General features: G+C 35.6%; 1 protein-coding gene across 6 annotated transcripts in view; it reads left to right on the forward strand.

Moving 5' to 3' along the window:
- Positions 1-21,697, forward strand: part of PTPRD (protein tyrosine phosphatase, receptor type D) — a 2,180,605-nt gene that overhangs the window by 688,560 nt on the left and 1,470,348 nt on the right. The window lies entirely within an intron of this gene.

Below are 21,697 nucleotides of genomic sequence, written 5' to 3' on the forward strand. Positions count from 1 at the left end.
CACAGACCCAGTTCAGGGATGTGGAGGCTTAATGTTGAGATCCACATGTAGTTCTTGGGGATGGAGCTTGGTGGCACCACTCTCACTGTTCAGGATGCAGGCTGCCTCTTTCCATACGGGCTCAAAGCAAGACAAATACTGAATGCTATTTTTGCTTTTCTCCTTTTTTTTACACATGTGAAAATCCTCTTTGGATTTATCTCAGTTACCAAAACAGGTACCAATGTAAGGCTTTCCAAAAAGTGAAGTGGCATAAAGCAAACCTGTAAAAAGCAGAGGATACCTACATTCTTATAAACATAGTAACAATAAATAAGAAACCATGAAAAAACCATATTGTGTCTGCTCTTAACCTAGATGAGGTAAATATGCCCTCTTACCTACAGACAACCAAAAACTCATTAGGAAAGAAAGAAAATTTCTTCAAGCTTGGCTCAAGCTGTTCTTTGCTTGAGCTTTCAAAAATAAGTTAACAATGATATCTTTCCTAGCTGACTTTGTAATCTGTTTTCTGACACTGTTTTGTCTTAGTGACTCTACAGTGAAATAATATCATGACACTTTTCAGAAGCAAATCTTGTGAAATTCCATATGCTCTGTGATTCTTAGAATGAGAAATAGTTTTACGTTATCAATTTTTTGGTGATTTTTTTCCCCAGTAGATATTATTTATGGACATGCAAATTTTACTTTATGCAGCAGTTCTGTTACTGAAAAGTTATTTTTAAACAATTTTGGGGAATCAAATCTTATTTTAAACGTACCAGAGGAGTTTATTATTAGGGACCTTGTGATAAACACTTCTTTAAAGTGAAATATTCTAATTTATTTTCTAAGCTGTGATTTTTCTATACTGTTTTCTAAAATTAGGTGCAAATATACTAGATAAAACTTTGAAGAAAGTGATATGTGTGGCACATAAGACAGCCAGCTGGCTTCTGCCCAAATGGCCTCACATTGCCTTTGTGATCTACCAAATTCCACAGCCTGACCTTCACACTTGGGGGCTCAGAAGTTTGAATTTGTAGGCACTATAAGACTAGGTCTCAGGAGCATTATGTTCACAGAACTGTTGTATTAAATTGGAATACTAACTTAATTATAGCTGTTGAAAACCACTGCTTTCATATGAACTGGAGTAGTTACACAAACAAGATAAAAGCATTCCCTCCTTGAAGGTGGAGAGTGCTATTTGGGAATTCCAAATCATCATCATGAAGTTATTTTCATGTGATTGGGCTCAGAATATGGAGGTTAAATAAGGGATATCATACAATATTTTTTTTTCATGCCCTCCTTTACCCTCAAACCTCAGAGGCATTGCTAATTGATCAAATGATCCATTCGACTAAGACTCAGCTTTAGAATCTTTATCATCAGGGTGGTCCAGAAAACCGTCTCATTTACTCTAGGTTGGCTGAAGATTAGACACCTGTTTGGGGGCAAATCTTTCTTCTCTGTGCCTCAGTTTTCTCACTTGTGAAATGAATGTATTGCAATAAGTTTTTTTTTTTCTTCTAGGTCTTTTTCTGCTTTACAAATAACTGCTGGTTTGAGCATATAACTTCCTTTAATGCCTTTAGCTTTAAAGTGAGAAGTGTATACTGAATATTTTATTATTTATTTATTTATTTATTTGTCTTTTTGTCTTTTCTAGGGCCACTCCTGCAGCATATGGAGGTTCTCAGGCTAGGGGTCTAATTGGAGCTGTAGCTGCCAGCCTACACCAGAGCCACATCAATGCCAGATCCGAGCCGTGTCTGCAATCTACACCACAGCTCGAAGCAATGCCAGATCCTTAACCCACTGACTGAGGCCAGGGATTGAACCTGCAATGTCATGGTTCCTAGTCAGATTCATTAACCACTGCACCATGACGGGAACTCCCACTGAATATTTTAAAATAGGCCAGGAGTTATATAACTCTTAATTTTATCTGAAAGTGTAAGTCAAAAATTCGTCACCTGTAGTAACTTTGAGAAATTGAGACACAGATCAATTGCTAGTCATTGCGTGTGTGTACTTTTGAGTGACCTGTGTCCGAATACTAGGTTGGTGGAAGAACGCCACAATGACTTACGATGTCTACTCTGAGAGCAGAATGTGGGTGTGTTGGCACATTTGCCAGGTGTCTGCCATTCTGGATCTATAGATTAATTACTGTCCCAAGTATTTGTTTCATTAGAAGAGTCATTACCTGTTAAATCTGTGAGCAGGAAAAAACTGAAGCAAGTGTGAAGTCACATACACTATTTTCTTAGGAAGTGTTTGTCTCTATAAAATCAGGCATATTTCCATTATGCTGGCTAAATACAGACAAAGCATAATTGTTTTGTGTTTCCATATTTATTGGCCATATGTGTCTACTATTAGCCAATGTCTTTTAGTTATAGAGCCTCCAGAGCATCATAGAATAGTTCATATTTTAATGATGAAAAAGATCTCTCATTACAGAAATGTTCTCCTTATAATTCAAGGCCTGTGGTTCTCTATTCACTAAACAGTTGCTAAGTCTGCAGATCACAGTTGCCTGAGTGTCTGCTTAAGGGGAAAACTAAAATGTTTAGATCAGTATTAAGGAGTGAATCTTTTGACACACAATGATTCAGTGTAGAGTAATAATGCGTTCTTCATGTCTTCGATTTCTTTTTCTTTATTTAAAAGTCTTTCTTACCATTTGATTTTTTTTTTCATTTACTTTAAGGAGAGTATTCATCAATCATGTTTATTTAAACGATAGAAATGTCTTCTTCCTTCACCCAGAATTTACTCATGCACAAGGCAGATACTAGATGGGATTATAATGAATACTGCCATATGAACTTATTAATAAATGTCCATATAGCCCATGAAGGATGTTTGCCTTGATATCAAACTTTCAGATATCTCTGCTCAAAAAAGCATCCAACTTCTGTCTGCTGCCTGACTGAACTACAGTTTATATTTTGTGTAAAATGAGCAGAAAGCAATTTTAATTTAATATATAAATGTAAAACTTTAGCTTCCACTTGCTGTAATAAGGACTCCATGATTTTATTTATTTATTTTTTATCAGCAATGCCTGCATCTTGTGAGCTTCTGTGATGGAAATCCACTGTGTGCAGAGAGTGACTCTATTAGGCTATTGGGGAGAGAGGATGAAAATGGTTTGAGATAAATAAAAAAGCAATTACCTAGGCCAGGGAAAGAGATACCACACATTTATTCAGGAGGCATTTAACTCACTCAGGACTCCATTCCAATGAACTGTTGTTCCCTTTTCTGTCTTTCTAATGTATGCCAAATCAAATGTGAAGAAATGGAATGATGTTTTAAACCCCAGGAATAAGAAGTCAGAAGTCTGAGGGCTTGAGAAAGCTGCCATGAGAGGAAAGACAAAACCATGAAGATGACCCTCATTCCACTTCTAGTGTTGGACACTGAGGGCCAAGCATTTGAAATTGTGACAAAATCAATTGTTAATGCCACTGGGCAGATGGTCTAAAGCCAATCACAGTTTCCACAAAGACAGTGATTAACAAACTTATGATTTAAAATCTATATTCATTGAAGAATTGTATGTTTAGATCTTTTGCCATTTTTTGATGGGGTTGTTTGTTTTTTTGATATGGAGCAGTAGGAGGTGTTTATAAATTTTGGAGATTAATCCCTTGTCAGTGAATTCATTTGCAAAGATTTTCTCCCATTCTGTGGGCTGTGTTTTCAATTTGTTTAGGGTTTCCTTTGATGTGCAGAAATTTAATTAAGTCCCATTTGTTTATTTTTGTTTTTATTGTCATTACTCTAAGGCGGATCTGAGAAGATGTTGCTGTCGTTTATGTTGGAGAGTGTTTAGCCTATGTTTTCCTTTAAGAGTTTTATAGTGTCTGGTCTTATATCTAGGTCTTTAATCCGTTTTGAGTGTATTTTTGTGTATGATGTTAGGGAGTGTTCTAATATAATTCTTTTCCATGTGGCTGTCCAGTTTTCCCAGCACCACTTATTGAACAAGCTGTCTTTTATCCATTGTATATTCTTTCCTCCTTTGTCATAGATTAGTTGGCTGTAGGTGGGTGGATTTAATTCTGGGCTTTCTATCCTGTTCCACTGATCTATATTTTTGTCTTTGTGCCAGTACCATATGGTTTTGATGATTGTTGCTTTGAAGTATAGTCTGAAGTCTGGGAGCCTGATTTATCCAGCTCCATTTTTCTTGTTCAGGATGTCTTTGGTTATTCTGGGTCATTTGTGCTCCCAAACAAACTTTAAAATATTTTGTTTGAGTTCTGTGAAAAATGTCCTTGGTAATTTGGTAGGGATTGCATTGAATCTGTAGATTGCCTTGGGTAGTATAGTCATTTTGATAATATTGACCCTTCCAATGTAAGAGCATGGTATGTATTTCAATCTATTTGTGTCATCTTTGATTTCTTTCATCAGTGGCTTATAGTTTTCAGAGTACAGGTCTTTTGTCTCTTTAGGTAGGTTTACTCCTAGGTATTATATTCTTTTGGATGTGATGGTAAACAGGAATGCTTCCCTAATTTCTCTTTCTTATCTTTCATTGTTAGTATATAGAAAGGCTGTCAATTTCTCTGTATGAATTTTGTATCCTGTGACTTTGCCAAGTTTATTGATGAGCTCTAACAGTTTTCTGGTAGAGTCTTTAAGATTCTCTAGATATAGTATCATGTCTTCTGCAAATAGTGATAGTTTTACTTCTTCTTTCCAATTTGGATTCCTTTTATTTCTTTTTCTTCTCTGATTGCTGTGGCTAGGACTTCCAAAACTCTGTTGAATAGTAGTGGCAAGAGCAGACATCTTTGTGTTATTCCTGATCTCAGCAGGAATTCTTTCAGCGTTTCACAATTGAGAATGATGTCAGCTGTGGGTTTCTCATATCTGGCCTTTATTATGTTGAGGTAGTTTCCCTCTATGCCCAGTTTCTGAAGGGTTTTTATCAGAAATGGGTGTTGGATTTTGTCAAAGGCTTTTTCTGTGTCTATTGAGAGGATCATATGGTTTTTTTTTCTTCAGTTTGTTAATGTGGTGTATCTCACTGATTGATTTGTGGATATTGAAGCATTCTTGCATTCCTGGGATAAATCCCAGTTGATCATGATATACAATCCTTTTAATGTATTGTTGGATTTGGTTTGCTAATATTTTGTTGAGGATTTTTGCAACTATGTTCATCAGTGAAATTGGCCTGTAGTTTTCTTTTTCTGTGGTATCTTTAAAAAATACAAGAAAAGATATTTAACATCACTCATTGTTAGAGAAATGCAAATCAAAACCACTATGAGGTACCACCTTACACTAGCCATGATGGCCATCATCAAAATGTCTACAAACAATAAGTGCTGGAGTGGGTGTGCAGAAAAAGGTACCCTAGTACACTGTTGGTGGGATTGTAAATTGGTGCAACCACTGAGGAAAACACTATGGAGATTCCTCAGAAAGCTAAAAATAGAACTACCATTTGATCCAGCAATCCCACTCCTGGGTGTCTATCCACAGAATACCATGACTTGAAAAGACATATGTACCCCAGTGTTCATTGCAGCACTATTTGCAATAGCCAAGACATGGAAACAACCTAAATGTCCATAAACAGAGGAGTGGATCAAGAAGATGTGGAACATATACACAATGGGATATTACTCAGCCATTAAAAGGAATGAAATAATGGCATTTTTAGTAACATGGGTGGACCTAGAAATTATCATGCTAATTGAATTCAGTCAGACAATGAGACCCCAACATGAAATGCTATCAATAACATGTGGAATCTGAAAAAAGCACATAATGAACTACTTTGCAGAACAGATACTGACTCACAGACTTTGAAAGAACTTATGGTTTCCACAGGAGACAGTTTGGGGGGTGGGGGATGCACTGGGGCTGTGGGATGGAAATCCTATAAAATTGGATTGGGATGATCATTGTGCAGCAAAAATGTAATGAATTCATTGAGTAAAAAAAAAAGTTATAAAAATAAAAGCTATATTAAAAGTTCCTATGACTGAGGCTTATAACCAATGTTGAGGGATAAAAAACAAAGAACATATGGGTCTTTTAACAATTGTTATTGCTTCTTTTTCCCATCCTTCAGTGATTAATTTTATACTATATTTTAGCTTATTTCCCTGAATTTATTTTCTTTTTTTTCTATAATGATTTTTACTTTTTCCCATTATACCTGGTTTACAGTGTTCTGTCAATTTTCTACTGTACAGCATGGTGACCCAGTTACACATACAAGTACACATTCTATTTTCTTACATTATCATGCTCCATCATAAGTGACTAGACACAGTTTCCAGTGCTACACAGCTGGATCTCATTGCTAATCCATTCCAAAGGCAGTAGTCTGCATCTATTAACCCCAAGCACCCTATCCATCCCAGTCCCTCCCCCTCCCCCTCCCCCTTGGCAACCACAGGCCTATTCTCCAAGTGCATGAGTTTCTTTTTTGTGGAAAGTTTCATTTGTGCCTTCTATTAGATTCCAGATATAAGTGATATCATATAGTATTTGTCTTTCTCTTTCTGACTTACTTGACTCAGGATGAGAGTCTCTAGTTCCATCTAGGTTGCTGCAAATGGCATTATTTCATTCTTTTTTATGGCTGAGTAGTATTCCATTGTGTATCTATACCACATCTTCCTAATCCAATCATCTGTCATGGACATTTGGGTTGTTTCCTTGTATTGGCTATTGTGAATAGAGCTGCAATGAACATGCAGGTGCATGTGTCTTTTTTGAGGAAAGTTTTGTCTGGCTATATGCTCAAGAGTGGGATTTCTGGGTCATATGGAAGTTCTATGTATAGATTTCTAAGGTATCTCCATAGTGGTTGTACCAGCTTACATTCCCACCTACAGTGCAGGAGGGTTCCCTTTTCTTCACACCCCCTCCAGCATTTGTTATTTGTGGACTTATTAATGATGGCCATCCTGACTTGTGTGAGGTGGTATCTCGTGGTAGTTTTGATTTGCATTTCTTTAATAATCAGGGATGTTGAGCATTTTTTCATGTGCTTGTTGGCCATCTGTACATCTTCCTTGTAAAAATGTCTATTCAGTCTTTTGCCCATTTTTCCATTGGTTTATTGGCTTTTTTGCTGTTGAGTTGTATAAGTTGCTTCTATATTCTAGAGATTAAGCCATTGTCAGTTGCATCATTTGAAACTATTTGCTCCTATTCTGTAAGATGTCTTTTGTTTTCTTTTGGGTTTCCTTTGCTGTACAAAAGCTTGTCAGTTTGATTAGGTCCCATTGGTTTATTTTTGCTTTTAATTCTGTTGCTTTGGGAGACTGACTTGAGAAAACATTTGTAAGCTTAATGTCAGAGAAAGTTTTGCCTATGTGCTCTTCCAGGAGTTTGATGGTGTCTTGTCTTATATTTAAGTCTTTAAGCCATTTTGAGTTTATTTTCCTGCATGGTGTGAGGATGTGTTCTAGTTTCATTGATTTATATGAAGCTGTCCAGGTTTCCCAGCAATGCTTGCTGAAAAGACTGTCTTTTTCCCATTTTATGTTCTTGCCTTCTTTGTCAAAGATTAGTTGACCATAGGTGTCTGGGCTTATTTTTGGGTTCTCTATTCTGTTGCATTGGTCTGTCTGTCTATTTTGGTTCCAGTACAACACTATCTTGATGACTGTGGCTTTGTAATATTGCCTGAAGTCTGGGAGAGTTATGCCTCCTGCTTGGTTTTTATTCTTCAGAATTGCTTTTTTAATTCTGGGTATTTTGTGGTTCCATATAAATTTTTGGATTGTTTGTTCTGGTTATGTGAAAAATGTCATGGGTAATTTGATAGGAATTGTATTGAATATGTACATTGATTTGGGAACTATGGCCATTTTTACAATATTAATTTTTCCAACACAGGAACATGGAATATCTTTCCATTTCTTTACATCTTCTTTAATTACCTTGATTAAAGTTTTATAGTTCTCAGCATATAAGTCCTTTACCTCCTTGGTCAGGTGTATTCCCAGGTTTTTGATATTTTGGGGTGCAATTTTAAAAGGTATTTCTGTATTCCTTTTCTAATATTTCATTGTTAGTATACAGAAATATGACTGATTTCTGAATGTTACCTTTATATCCTGTTACTTTGCTGAATTTGTTGGTCAGTTCAAGTAGTTTTTGGGTTTAGCCCTTAGGGTTTTCATGTATAGTATCATGTCATCTGCATATGGTGACAGTTTTACCTCTTCTCTTTCTATTTGGATGCCTTTTATTTCTTTGGTTTGTTGGATTGCTGTGTCTAGGATTCACACTGAATAACAGTGTTGAGAGTAGACATCAAAGAACACACAAAATCTAGTCAGCAGAAGGAAGGAGATCATAAAGAACAAAGAGGCAATGAATAAAATAGAGATTGAAAAAACAATTGAATAAATCAATAAAACCAAGAGCTGGTTCTTTGAAATGATAAACAAAATTAACAAACCTCTGGCTAGACTCACCAAGAAGAGGAGAGAAAAACCCAAATAAACAAAATAAGAAATGAAAAAGGAGAAGTCACAGTGAATACTACATAAATACAAAAAACTATGAGAGAATGCTATGAACAATTGTATGCCAACAAATTTGACAACCTAGAAGAAATGCACAATTTTCTAGAGACATACAGCCTGCCAAATCTGAATCAAGAAATAGATCAACTGAACAGACTAGAAATGAAATTGAATATGTCATAAAAATGCTCCCTACAAATAAATTCCAGGACCAGATTGCTTCATAGGTGAATTCTACCAAATATACAGGGAGGAACTTGTACCCATCCTCCTTAAACTTTTTCAAAATATTAAAGAAGGAACTCTCCTAAAGACAGTCTATGATGCCACCATCACCCTTATTCCAAAACCAGACAAAGATACCACTAAAAGAGAACTATAGGCCAATATCTTTGATGAATATAGATGCAAAAATTCTCAAAAAAATGTTAGCCATCTGAATCCAACAACATATAAAAAAAGATCATACACCATGACCAGGTGGGATTCATCCCAGGTTCACAAGGATGGTTCAACATATGCAAATCAATCAACATCATACACCACATTAACAAAAGAAAAGTCAGAAACCACATGACCATGTCAACACATGCAGAAAAAGCATTTGACAAATCCAACATCCATTCATGATAAAAACTCTTACCAAACTGGGTATAGAGGGAACATACTTTAACATAATCAAAGCCATTTATGACAAACCCACAGCAAATATAATACACAATGGAGAAAAGCTGAAAACCTTTCCATTGTGTATAGTTTTCTAACTGAATTTATTTTCTTCTCCCTAGCTCACTGATCAATAGAGCCCTTAGTTCTTTTGAGCAATTTTTTCATAAGGGTTTCTATCCAAGAAAGGATGGTGAATATGGAGCAAATTAGATGAAGAAGAGGGTATAGCCTTGCTTCGAAAACTACCCCTCTAGTGGCAGTCTTTCAGAAAATTGACAAAGCCTAACAGATCCTATAACCAATTCCCAACCCAGAGTTCTGGAAATAAAATTCCTTTCCTTTAAAATTTCCTCTTAAAATTTGCTTCTTCAGCAATTGCTGGGAATTGTCACTAATCCCATTTAATCCCTTGAGAAGCCAGTTTTATAGACTTATTCCTCTTGGCATCTATCCTGCTAATCTTGGTGAGTGAAGATTCCCATTCCTTTGCCTTATACACTGGATGTATTTCTTTTTGCTTCTGTACTTGCTAAGTAGATTTTGCCTCCTAGTATTTCAGGTAGCATCTCCTGTGTGCAGTTCTAGCTTTTCTTTTCCAAGGATCAGTCATGATGTGGCAAAGTAGAAGCTTGATTTTTTAGCAAGATGTCCTCTCTTTTTATTTTACTGGGCATCGCCGTGAGAATCAGTTGAAAAGTGTATGACAGTGTATTGACCACTAGAAATCTCTGTAAAAGTGAAAGTCATAGTTTTCCTGGTTTTGTTTTGTATTTATTTATGTATTTATTTAATGAAATTCCTGTAATTCTTCATTATGGCTTATAGCTGTTATGTCAATGGTCAATTACTATACAGTCTTTGCTACTGTAGAAGTAAAGAAGAGCTGCCTTGACTTGACTGCAAAGCATCATGGCGTGTATGGTCACAGTCTTAAGATGAGGACCACTCAACCTTGAATCAGTTAAATGCCTATGAAGAAGTCATTAGCAATGGGAAAATATGGCAAATATAATTTTATTCTTAGATTTTTTTTCATTTTGCTTGATTAAATGAGCAAAAAGAAGAAATACACTTGTTCCTTCCAGTAATTTTAATGATTAATGCAAAAGAGCCCTCAAATCCTCAATTTAATAGTAGAATTGTTAGAGGAAAAGAAAGTTGATAGCAGTGACAGCCTCTAGGACTTCTTGAGTATCATCCGTAGATACAGCAAAAGTACAATGACAGGCAAGAACACTTTCTGTTTGATCTGTCATAGTAGGCAACAGGTCAGATAATCATTCTTACTGTTTTTCTGGAGGTATTAACTTTACAGAAGTTGTAAAGGATATTTTTGGAAATTAGATCATAATTCATATAACCTATTTATTTTAATTATACAAGTGACCAAAAATGAGTGAAATGTGGTAGACATATCATTTCTTAAAATAATTATTGTGAAAATATAAATAAGACAGACAAAAATTATTTACGATAGTTTTTATAAGTACCAGTAAAATGATTCTGAGAAAAGACTATATGTTTTATTTTATAGGATTCTAGGAAGCTCTTTCCTTGATAAGTTTTTCAAGATTTGTTAGAATAAAAATTTCCAGATTCTGATTCTGTCAAATGCACAAGAACATCCTAATGCTGTTTCTTTGATTCCAGAAATTCTTTGTTTAAATTCTAATGCGGAAAACACCACTTAGTGTCAATGACCAGGCAAGCTTTATACTTTGTTGTTTGTTTCGTAACCGGGGAATCACTGGTGTTTTATGTGCTTAGTTAATTGCATAACTTCAAAACTGAATAGTGCATTAAAAAGATGGACCATTGTTAAATTAACACTTAACTTGGATATAAATAGTATAATAGAGTTATACCAGGTTTTATGAATATTCAAGTGTCTAAACCATTATTGACATGAATTTTAGACACTGTAGAGCAGAGGGTCTGTCAACTATGGCCTGTGCGCCAAATTGGATCCACTATCTCTTTTTTGGTATGGTCTCAGGACTCTAGTTTTTTTTTTTTTTTTTCCCCTACATTTTTAAATAGTTGAAATAACAAGATTATTTCATGCCATGTGAATACTTGAAAATTCAAAATTCAATGTCTATAAATAAAATGTTATTGGAACACAGCCATGCTCATTCATTTCTGTGATATCATTGACTCCTTTTGTAATAGAATGAGAGGTGAGTAGCTGCAGCAGTGCCTGTCTGGCCTGCAAAGCCTAAGATATTTACTGTCTGGCTTCCCACAGAAAAATTTGCCTATAGAGGTCTTCTGTGTCAGAGGCTATGTGGAAATTACATGTCACATGAATAATGTGTGATGCACTTATGCAACACATATAACAAGGCCATATAAAGTGACTACTTAAGGCTATAAGGGTGCTGTGTATTTATTGTACTCAATTCTGGGCACTAAATCCTTGTCTGTCATTTCATCAACTAGCTACTGTCTTACTTAGGGGGTAGGATTCATGCATTACCCGTGTAATGAGGAAAATCACTAAACTTCCCCCAAACTTTTGACATATCACCTGAAAAATAGGAAAAGAATAGTAGTTACCCCATAACATTATCATTAAGAATAAATGTCTGGTGTTTTGCATTGTGTCTGGTAAAGAGCAAATACTCAAAAAATTGGTAATTATTTTGAAAAGTTATAGACAACTGTAAGTGCATGAAAAGGATTTTTAACCTGGAAATGTGTGAAGACAACAAAAGGATTACATGAACATTATCAAATCTATATGAGAGAATGTTAAGTTTTTATACAATTAAGTGTATTTGTATTTAACACTGTATATGATAGGAGATTTCTGATTTTAAATTTTAATTTCTTTCCACTAAGGATATGTTCTAGAAGGAAAGAAAAATCTATTCTCAATTTTTTTTTCTTTTTCTCAGGATTGTCTTTGTGTACTACTGCCATTTGTCCTTGTTGTGTACCCCTTTATGCTTCTGTGGCATCCTCTTTGAAGAGAAGGGCAGCTATCAAAGTTGTCTTTCAGTATCTTGGCCTACAGTGATGAAAAATTCCAGTTTTAAATATACTGTCCTCTTCCATTCTTCCCTAATGAAGGTTATTCTACTTCTATCTGTGAATTTAACATATGTAGGTAGGGAATGTTTTGGTTTTTGTTTTTCATTTAGGTCACTTGGCCTTAGTATTCTGTCTCTGAGAAGTTTAAAATGCATCCATTTTCCCTCACTATGTTGCTCTGGTCTCTGTCCAATGCCCCGTGGATGAGAAAAGTTAGAGTCTCTCTCACTTAATCAGTAATGGAAATTTCCAAGTTGAATATCAATTTTAAAAACTCTATGGAACTTAATTTGTCAACCTAATAACATTTAAGGTAGATATAAATAGCTCACAAACTTTGTGATCTAATTATTTTATGACAATGGTATTGGCCAGTATTGACAGTGAGAAGCTAAGACTCTTGTTATGACAATAATTTCACTGGGATACCAACCTCTCAAGATCTTGAACTAAAATATCAAAATGCAAGTCAAGAGCTGAGCAATTGCACCTGAGACATACGTCCTTCTCCTTGAAATATAGAATGAGTCACAATATTTCACTGTGTTATGGGTGGAGATTCTTTTCCCTTCCTGCCTCATCATCTTTGTTTTAAAAATAATAGGATAGATAATAGCATTACAGCAAGACTTTCATATATAAATTTAAGATACAAATATCTTGACTTTGTGTTCTAATTTCACATCACTATATATGAAATCAACCAACTGTTTTGTGTAAAAATATTTGAAAGTGAACACTGTTAGTCATTATCCCCTTAAATTTGATTTTTTTTTCTTTTTCATCCTGTACCTGGGTTTGTTGTTTCATTTCTTTCTATATGTTTTGTATCTTAATCTGAGTGTATGTTTTTCTTCTGAATCTCTCCTTAGGAAACTAGCTGGTGTGGGTTGTAACAGTATATGTTGATATTGGGGGGTTCAGATGATAGTCACAGAGTAGTTCATGGGAAAGATTTCCCTAATAAACACAGATGCTTCCTCTATTGCAATTTTTCTAGAAAGTTTATTAATAAACCCCCTCCTTAGGTGACTACCCTCCAAATATACAAACACATCCTGGTGTTTGGATGTGCTCAGACATTTCTTTGCCTCAATTTAGAAAATATCTTGAATTCCCTGATAGTTGAGTGGCATTTACCAACATGTGCATTTTTTTATTAGTTGATTTTCAGAGACATTGAGTAGGTTATCAAGGCAATTGATTTGTCTTTAGCACTTGGAAACCCTGAAGATCAAATCGCTAAAACTTTTTTTTCTTACAAGTAAGAGAAATAAGGGTATGCAAATACTACTTCTGTCCACAGGAGCACCATTTTGAAAAAACATTCTTCTATTGAAATAAATAAAAATATGAGGATATACTTATTTAATACATTACCTTTTTTTTGTGATAGATTTTCTTATCTTTAACATACATTACCGAATAAACAGAAATACTGGTTAAGGCCCATAGCCACTGGGGTCATATTGTCATGTTTCAAAGACTGGATCTACCCACTTTGAGGGTATGTGTCATACTTGCTTCTCTAAGCCTCCTCATCTTCTCATCAAATACCTCTTGAGTAGCTGTTATGATGAAATGAGATAAACTGTATAAGTGCTTACTAATGTGACAAGTTGCATCTCTATTTGTTATGTATACATCTGAGCATTTACCATCACATCTTATATAAATTTGGATTCACTTTTTGAAATGCATTTGAGGCCCTCAGGGAGCATATGGTGTAGTGTTCATAGGTCTCTGTAGTCATTTACAACCCAAGGCAAGAAAGGGAGTTAATGAATTTGGCTACTAAATGTAATGCTATAAATGAGCTTGAGAGAAGAGGCACAAAAGAATCTTAGGCTCTGAAGTTATTGCTTCTGAAAATTATACTGTAAAATTCATGGGTTAACTCATAAGATCAGAATAAAAATAGAAGACTGTTAAGTGGGGCATAGTTTATCAGAGGCCCTTTTCAAGTCCCTGCCCCCTTCCCACTGCTCTCAATTTGGCATCCCAGCTCATCTGATTTGTTCGCAAGTCCTTCCATATGAGAAAAATCCTCAATGCTGATTGTGAACCACGTGGGCTACTGCTACCCTTGTGTGATTCTCGTTTTCTGGCACCTCTTGCTGGGGGCTGCTCTTGCAGGATGTAGCTTCATCACGTGGAGCTGCCTCTTTTAAGAAGTGTGATGTGCATCACCTACAGGCAGGTATCTCAGCTGGTTCAGTGAAAAGGCAAAGCAGTTTCATTTCCCAGCCTGAGCCCTCAGCTCCACAGACAGCCCCGCAAACTCTCTTTTGAATGCTCCAAGGTAACTTCCCAAGGACCAGAAAGTTCTGGTAAGTCTGGGATGATGAGGAGGGTTCCTATTCAAGATCAACTGCCTGGCAAGCAGATTTGGTCTTACCTGGAAAGCTTTCAAGACAACAGAAAGAAAGGAATAGTGGTGATGACAGAGTATCCAGCTACTTTGTGAAGGGAGCCTGTTACATGTTTTTATTTTAATGGTTAATGAGAAATAGCCAAATAATTGTAGAGGAAATCCTAATCTATTACCTAGATCATTTGTAGGGTTTGTTCTCTTTTCCTATAAAGTGGCAGGGATTTGGTGGGAGGTCACATGGGTACTAGAGAAGTGAGTTGACTGTACAAAATGATGTGAGAGAATGGGGATATTATTTTCAAGAGTTAATGTAAGTAAAACTGGGCAGATCTTTCATAATCAGTCATTTGAAGCATTCTCAGAAAAATATAGCATCAATTATATAAAATCCCCTGAAGCATCAAAATATTTTGCATGCTTGAAATCCTGCAGATGGTACTCACAAGTAAAAATACATTGTATTTATTTGCAAAATTTCATAGACACATTAGTGATTTGTTGTGGATGGCATATGTGTCCCACTGCAGTGAGAATGATGAAGTAATCACTTTTGGAATAAAGAGTCAAATGGGGTTTTGTCTTTTCATTTATTCATTTTTAATCATGCATGAGGACAGAGAAAATTAGATCTTAATTTTAACTATTTCAAAAGGATGTTTAAGATTGCATTTAGTTTTTATTATTTCTCCTCTGAGCTAACTTAAAGGTAATTTTTTGGGGAGGGGGCAATTTAATATTTTAAAACCAAAACTCTTTAGAGAAGTAACCTGATTACTTGTATGTCTGGATATGATATTTTTTCCTGGCCTACTTGGGCAATTTTATATTTTATGACATGATATTTTCTCTGCTAGTTTCACACATCACAGCACTGTCACTCCATCAGTTTTTTCCAAGATAAAAGCTTTATCATAACCTCTCACTCTATTTAATTCTCCTGTGGGCACAAAACATGGCTTCCTTCAAAGATGATTTTGGCAGTTTTTAGTCAATCAAAAGGAAATCCTCTTCCTTCTGATGCTCAATATTCCATTTCTGCTGTCCAAACAGTGTCAGTGTTAGGACCTTTCAGTTCCATTTTTATTTCATCTCTGGTTTATTTGGTGTTTGGCAGAGTAATGATCTAGGTGGCTTGTTTAAAAATAAGTTTCCAAGCTTTATCTCCAAACTATATGAAATGTGAACCCCTTGACATGGAGTCTAGAAATCTGTAAACTTTCTTGGTAACTCTTATGCACACTATTTTTTTTTTTTTTGAGACCCAGATAGCCTAGCTTTTCAAATTATTTTACTCTAATGAGTCAAATTACCTGGAATGATTTTATAAAACCTTCATTGAAATGGCAGCACATTTAGTTAGTATAGTTTTAGGGACAATTTCTATAAAGATTAAGTTTCAAGAGAGAAGAGCTGTGTATTTTCTATATCATCGTGCTCAAACACTTATCTAGAGCCTGATTTTTTACCTTAACCTTCAGTCAACTTCCTGTAAACTTAAACCATTGGAGAAGATATTGAACAGTTTTTATTGTGAGTGCTTCTGGATATCAAGACCATAAAATACCCCTCTCTGCAGCACCTATGTAAAGATTGGTGATCTAGGGATTATTTAGGTCTAGAGACCAAAATGTTGTTAAATTAAGAAACTAAATACCTTGCCTGGTGGGGATGTGTGTTATCATCACTTTAACACTAAGATAATTTCCAACTAGAAAATATTAAAAAGATAAAGTTAATTTCTGTGCCTAGCTACATAATTTATATAATGCCGGAAAGTATTCTTGACCTCAAGAGATATGTAGATTAATTTTCTGGTAGCCTTTGTTTCTCCCAGTTACTGGTGCTGAAGATCCTCAAGCTGTGGCTTCTGCCTCACTCTCCCTTGCTTTGCTTGAAATATATGATACACCCTACCCCTGTACAAGTGGAGTAGTGAGTAGTTGTATAGGTAGCAGTCTGCTTACTTAACTGCAGCCTTCTGCTAAATGCTTCCAGGTTTGCTTGGCCAACCCAGTGCATAACACTGGCTATACAACTTCCATTGTCTTTGCTTAGAAGTCTAGGGTTTTTTGTTTTTTGTTTTTGTCTTATAAGGATGGACCCACAGCATATGGAGGTTCTCAGGATAGGGGTCTAATCGGAGTTGTAGCTGCCATCCTACACCACAGCCACAGCAACGCAGCATCGGAGCTGCATCTGTGACCTACACCGCAGCCCTCAGTAACACCAGATCCTTAACCCACGGAGTGAGGCCAGGGATCGAACCCACATCCTCATGGATACTAGTTGCATTCGTTAACAACTGAGCCACAACAGAAACTCCTAAAAGTCTAGATATTAAAACAAAAAATAAGTTATACCCTCTTATTGAAGACTCTCTACCAACCACTCAAAGATTTTGTCTTTTACCTCAAGTTCATTTCTTGACCTGAGTCAATCCAACATATTGTAGAAAACAGGACATGTCTTTGAATATTCTCACTAACTGCAGGACCCTTCCATTTGGACCCTTGATCCCTGTTAGAAGTCGTCTTTGGGTATTGAAAATAGCCCAAATTTAACTTAAAATTTCTCTCTCACCTGCACATACTCATGGGATTCTATAATTTTTCCTAAGGTGGACACTCTGTAGGATGGAAAGCCCCTTCTACCCACTGGTCCTTTCCTCCACATCTGGGGATGGATCTGCCACTAAATTTTCTTATGAACAAGATGGTTGGAAATGGCAGATAAGAGGAGTTCTCTCGTGGTGTAGTGGATTAAGGGTCTTGTGCTGTCCTGCAGCAGCTTGGGTCACTGCTGTGGAACGGCTCTGATCTCTGGCCTAGGAATGTTCACATGTCATGGGCGCAGCCAAAAAAGAAAAAAGGCAGATAATTAGTAATACGTATTTCTTTTCTCTTTAGAAATACTACAGTGTGATAAAGAGAATAGCCAGTGTCACCATTTATAGCTATAGATGGGAAAATAAAACATTTTAATGGATTATTAAATAATGTACTTAAAATTAACAACATGTAATTATATTTTAGCTATAGCATGATACCTGCACTATAGATTTTCTATGCTAACAAGCCTGGTTCATTTACTTTGTTTTTTTAAATAAATGCCTCAAATTCTGAAACTTTATTTTTTTAGCCTTGAACATCTCAGGTATTCAATTCAGGGATAGGTTTGAGTTTTATAAAAAATGCTAGATTTCTCCATCAGGAATTTGTATTTTAAGTAAATTATAGATTTATTTTTATGTATATGACATTTAAAATTAAAAGATAAATATTAGACAAAATAATGCAATATAACTATTAATTCTATTAATGAGTTATAGTTATGAGAGGGATTCCCTTTATTTTCACTTATTCCTTCCAATTATCAAATAATATCACTTCCTTTTATTTTTCATTTGTCCTATAAATAGTTATTAAGAACCTAATGTTTTCTAGGTACTCAGCTGGATATTAGAACTATAAAGAGAAATCCAGGGTCCTCCAATTAAGAACATATTTTCTGATGGACAGAATTCACAATTTTCAAAGAATTAAGTAGACATGGATAAAATGAAGCTTTTGACACCTGAACACTCAAATTTGAAGACATCCAAATCAAAACTAGGAAATGCGTTAAAGCTCTTTCTTAATTTGGATCTAAAGCCCACTATTTGGGTCCAGTCATCATGGTCTAATAGTGAGACTGCTGCTGAAACCCTGGCTAATGTCCATCAGTCACTTAATACCCATGAAACACAGCCAGTTTGTTTATACCTTTATTCATATTTCTACTCTCAATGTTATTTAATTAGTAATTTATAGGTATTTATACATTTATTGATTTTTTTAGATATATAAATGGCACAAATTTTTTTTTGTGTGTGTATGTGGTCATAGATTGATAAATACTGGGAGTTGCCCCTGTGGCGCAGTGGGTTAAGAATCAAACTGCAGCGCTATGGGTCTCTGCAGAGGCTTGGGAGTTCAATCCCAGCCTGGGAATTTCCGTATGCTGTGAGTGCGGCTGTTTAAGCAAAACAAACAAACAAAAAATGAGTTTCTTCAATAAATATTAAAAAAAAGATTGATAAATACTGATGTATTGGTGTTGCTTTATAGAGCCAAACCTATCTGAGATATTTCCTATCAAAATATGTAAGAAAAGGAGTTCCTGTTGTGGCTTAGCAGTAATGAACGTGACTAGTATCTATGAGGATGTGAGTTTGATCTCTAGCCTCGCTTGGTGGGTTAAGAATCTGGTGTTGCCATGAGCTATAGTGCAATTTGCAGACATGGCTCAGATCCATGTTGGTGTGGCTGGTGGAGGCCGGCAGCTGCAGCTTCAATTCAACCCTAGCCTGGGAATATCCATATGCCAAAAGTGCTGCCCTAAAAAAAAAAAAAAAGTAAAATTAAAAAAAAAATCAATCAATCAATACATAAAAGAAGCAATTACCATTTTACTGAGGGGGGCTCAGTTCCCAAACATGGAGTACATGCTGGCATGACTATTTTGCAGGATCACATAAGATATTACAGTACTTAATTTTGTGTGTGTGCACATATGTATGTGTATATATGTGTGTGTGTGTGTAAACCTATACACACACACACACATACACACACACACTCATAGACCTAGGCTTAGATTGTGTAAGTACCTTTGCCAAGGTTTTGTGCCTTCTTTAACAGTTGGAGAAAGGCCTGATTTGGGGAAAGAGATGTAAAATTTACTTAGCATTGGTTTAAAAAAAGTGATACACTGGCACCTTTTTCCTGTTAGCTGAGAAAATTCTAAGATGCAACAACTATTTATAAACTCTGGAAATCATGTCTCTAAGAGATACTAAGATTCTCTCCTTGCCCACAAGCATCTTTGACCTGAATTCTTGCAATTAAATTTGCTCAGGAGGACTGTAAAATTTTCTGTAAGTGGCCAGAAGAAAAAGTAAATGTATGCTCAGTAAGCCTTAAGATTTCTGTGGCAACCAGTTAATGCTTTCATGATAGTGCAAAAGCGTTTAGAGACAGCGTGTGTAAGTATGGCTATGTTCCAATAAAACTCTGTTTAACAACAACAACAAAAATCTTAGACAAAATTGGCCTACTGGTTGAAATTTGCTAACCCCTTCTTGGCAGTTTAGACTAGTGATCTCTGAATAACTTTGATCACATACAGTGTCATTTAAAATTTCATGTACATACCCTTGAAATATAATTTTACTTCTTTCTAGGACTTCTCAAGTACTACTGTTCTAATATATTTTCTTCCATATGAAACGTGCATAAAAGTATAGAATAAGGAGCAGATAAGATACTTAAGTAGAAAGTAGAAGTTTACTTAACATCACGTAGATTGACCTACACACCTCCTGGTATGTGAAGCATTCCAAATATGAACACTGCTCTAGATACAGTGGATAAGATGATCTGAAAAAAAAAAAAAAAAAGATTTTTTTCAACTGTTGGTTAGCTTTTAGTTGGTGTGTTACTTAAAAAGATAGTTTCCTTCAAATGGAATATGAGATAATAACAACTATACTATTTTAAAATTAATACTGATGTCTAGCTTGTTTTTTTTGTTCCTAAATCTCTTTTCCTTCTTTCCTCCCTCCTTCCTCCTTGTCTTCTCCCTTCTTCCCTCCCCACATCCATCCCTTCAAACCTGTTGAATTAAGGGTGTTGGCTAATAGCTATCAATCTTAACTTGGATTTAATTCCCTTCTTACAAAGACTGAAATGAAGCAAATCATCCTTTAGTGTTTCTACACAGCACCTTATTAGACTTTTGCTTCTTTGTTTGCATACATAGAAAAAGTGCTCTGTTTTCTTTGATTTTAAACTCTGATTTTCCACACTTAGAACTATTGGCATTTAAAATTACTCCAAACAGACAACCATAGGTGTGTTGTTGCAAAAAAATAAAAAATAAAAAAAAATAAAGATTATATAAAAAGTCTTCTAACTCAAAATTCTTAAGAATAACCTCTCTCAAAATCCTGCTTTATTTTCATTTGTGATTGAAAATATACATGGGTGTATAAATATGTATATGTTCATCTAAAAATAGCTTCCCTTAGCTATTTTAGAGGGAAAATAAACAATTTTTTCTATTATTAAACAGTCATAGTCTTTCGTAAACATATTAAATATTTGTCTCAGTTCCTTGTCTGAGCAAATATAAAGCATGAAATGTTTTTAGCATGAGTACTTATATGTATTCTCCAACATATTTAAGTCACTAACAAATGTTAAAAAAGTGCAACATACTTCTATTTAGATTGCATAAATGTATTCTAAATATTTATGTTAACAGGTAAACTAAGGTGCATGCATATCCTTTAGGCAAATATGTATAGAATATGTGTTTATGTGTATATATGAGAAGCAGGGAGACACACCAGATAGAGAAAAGACTCAAGCCTCATGAAAATTAGATTCCATTCCTAATTTTTGCCACTAAAATTCTATGGGACCTTAAGTAAGGACTTACTGTTTCCCAGTCCCTACTTCTTTATTTAGTGGTGGAGTTGGGGGTGAAAAAGATATACTTTGAAAGGGCCATTCCAATCACTGAGTCCATGGTCTAACACATATTCTAATAGTCTCAGCATTATTTAAAAATAATAGCTAAAACTAATAAGGCACCTACTTTGTGCCAGGAACTGCGATACAGACTCTTAATGGTTTATCTCATTTACTGCTTAACTCAGAGATACGTATTTATTTTGTTCATTTTAGCTTCAGGAACTGAGAGTACAGTGATGAAATACTCACTAGCACAAGTTCCATAGCTAGTAAGAGAAGAGAGGAGTAACTAATGTTTAAACCCAAGATTCAGTGCTTCTTTTTTCTGTATTTTTAGGGCTGCGTCTGCGGCATATGCACGTTCCCAGGCTAGGGGTCAAATAGGAGCTGTAGCTGCTGGCCTACACCACAGCCACAACTACTTAGAGCTAAGCTGTGTCTGTGACCTACACCACAGCTCACAGCAACGCCAGATCCTTGACCCAGTGAGGGATGCAAGGGATCGAACCTGCGTCCTCAGGGATACTAGTCAGATTCATTTCTGCTGAGCCACTATGGGAACTCCCTCAGTGTTTCTTAAGTGTATAGTGTTT

This window comes from Sus scrofa, chromosome 1, assembly GCF_000003025.6.
Source record: "Sus scrofa isolate TJ Tabasco breed Duroc chromosome 1, Sscrofa11.1, whole genome shotgun sequence".
NCBI classification, from domain to species: domain Eukaryota; kingdom Metazoa; phylum Chordata; class Mammalia; order Artiodactyla; family Suidae; genus Sus; species Sus scrofa.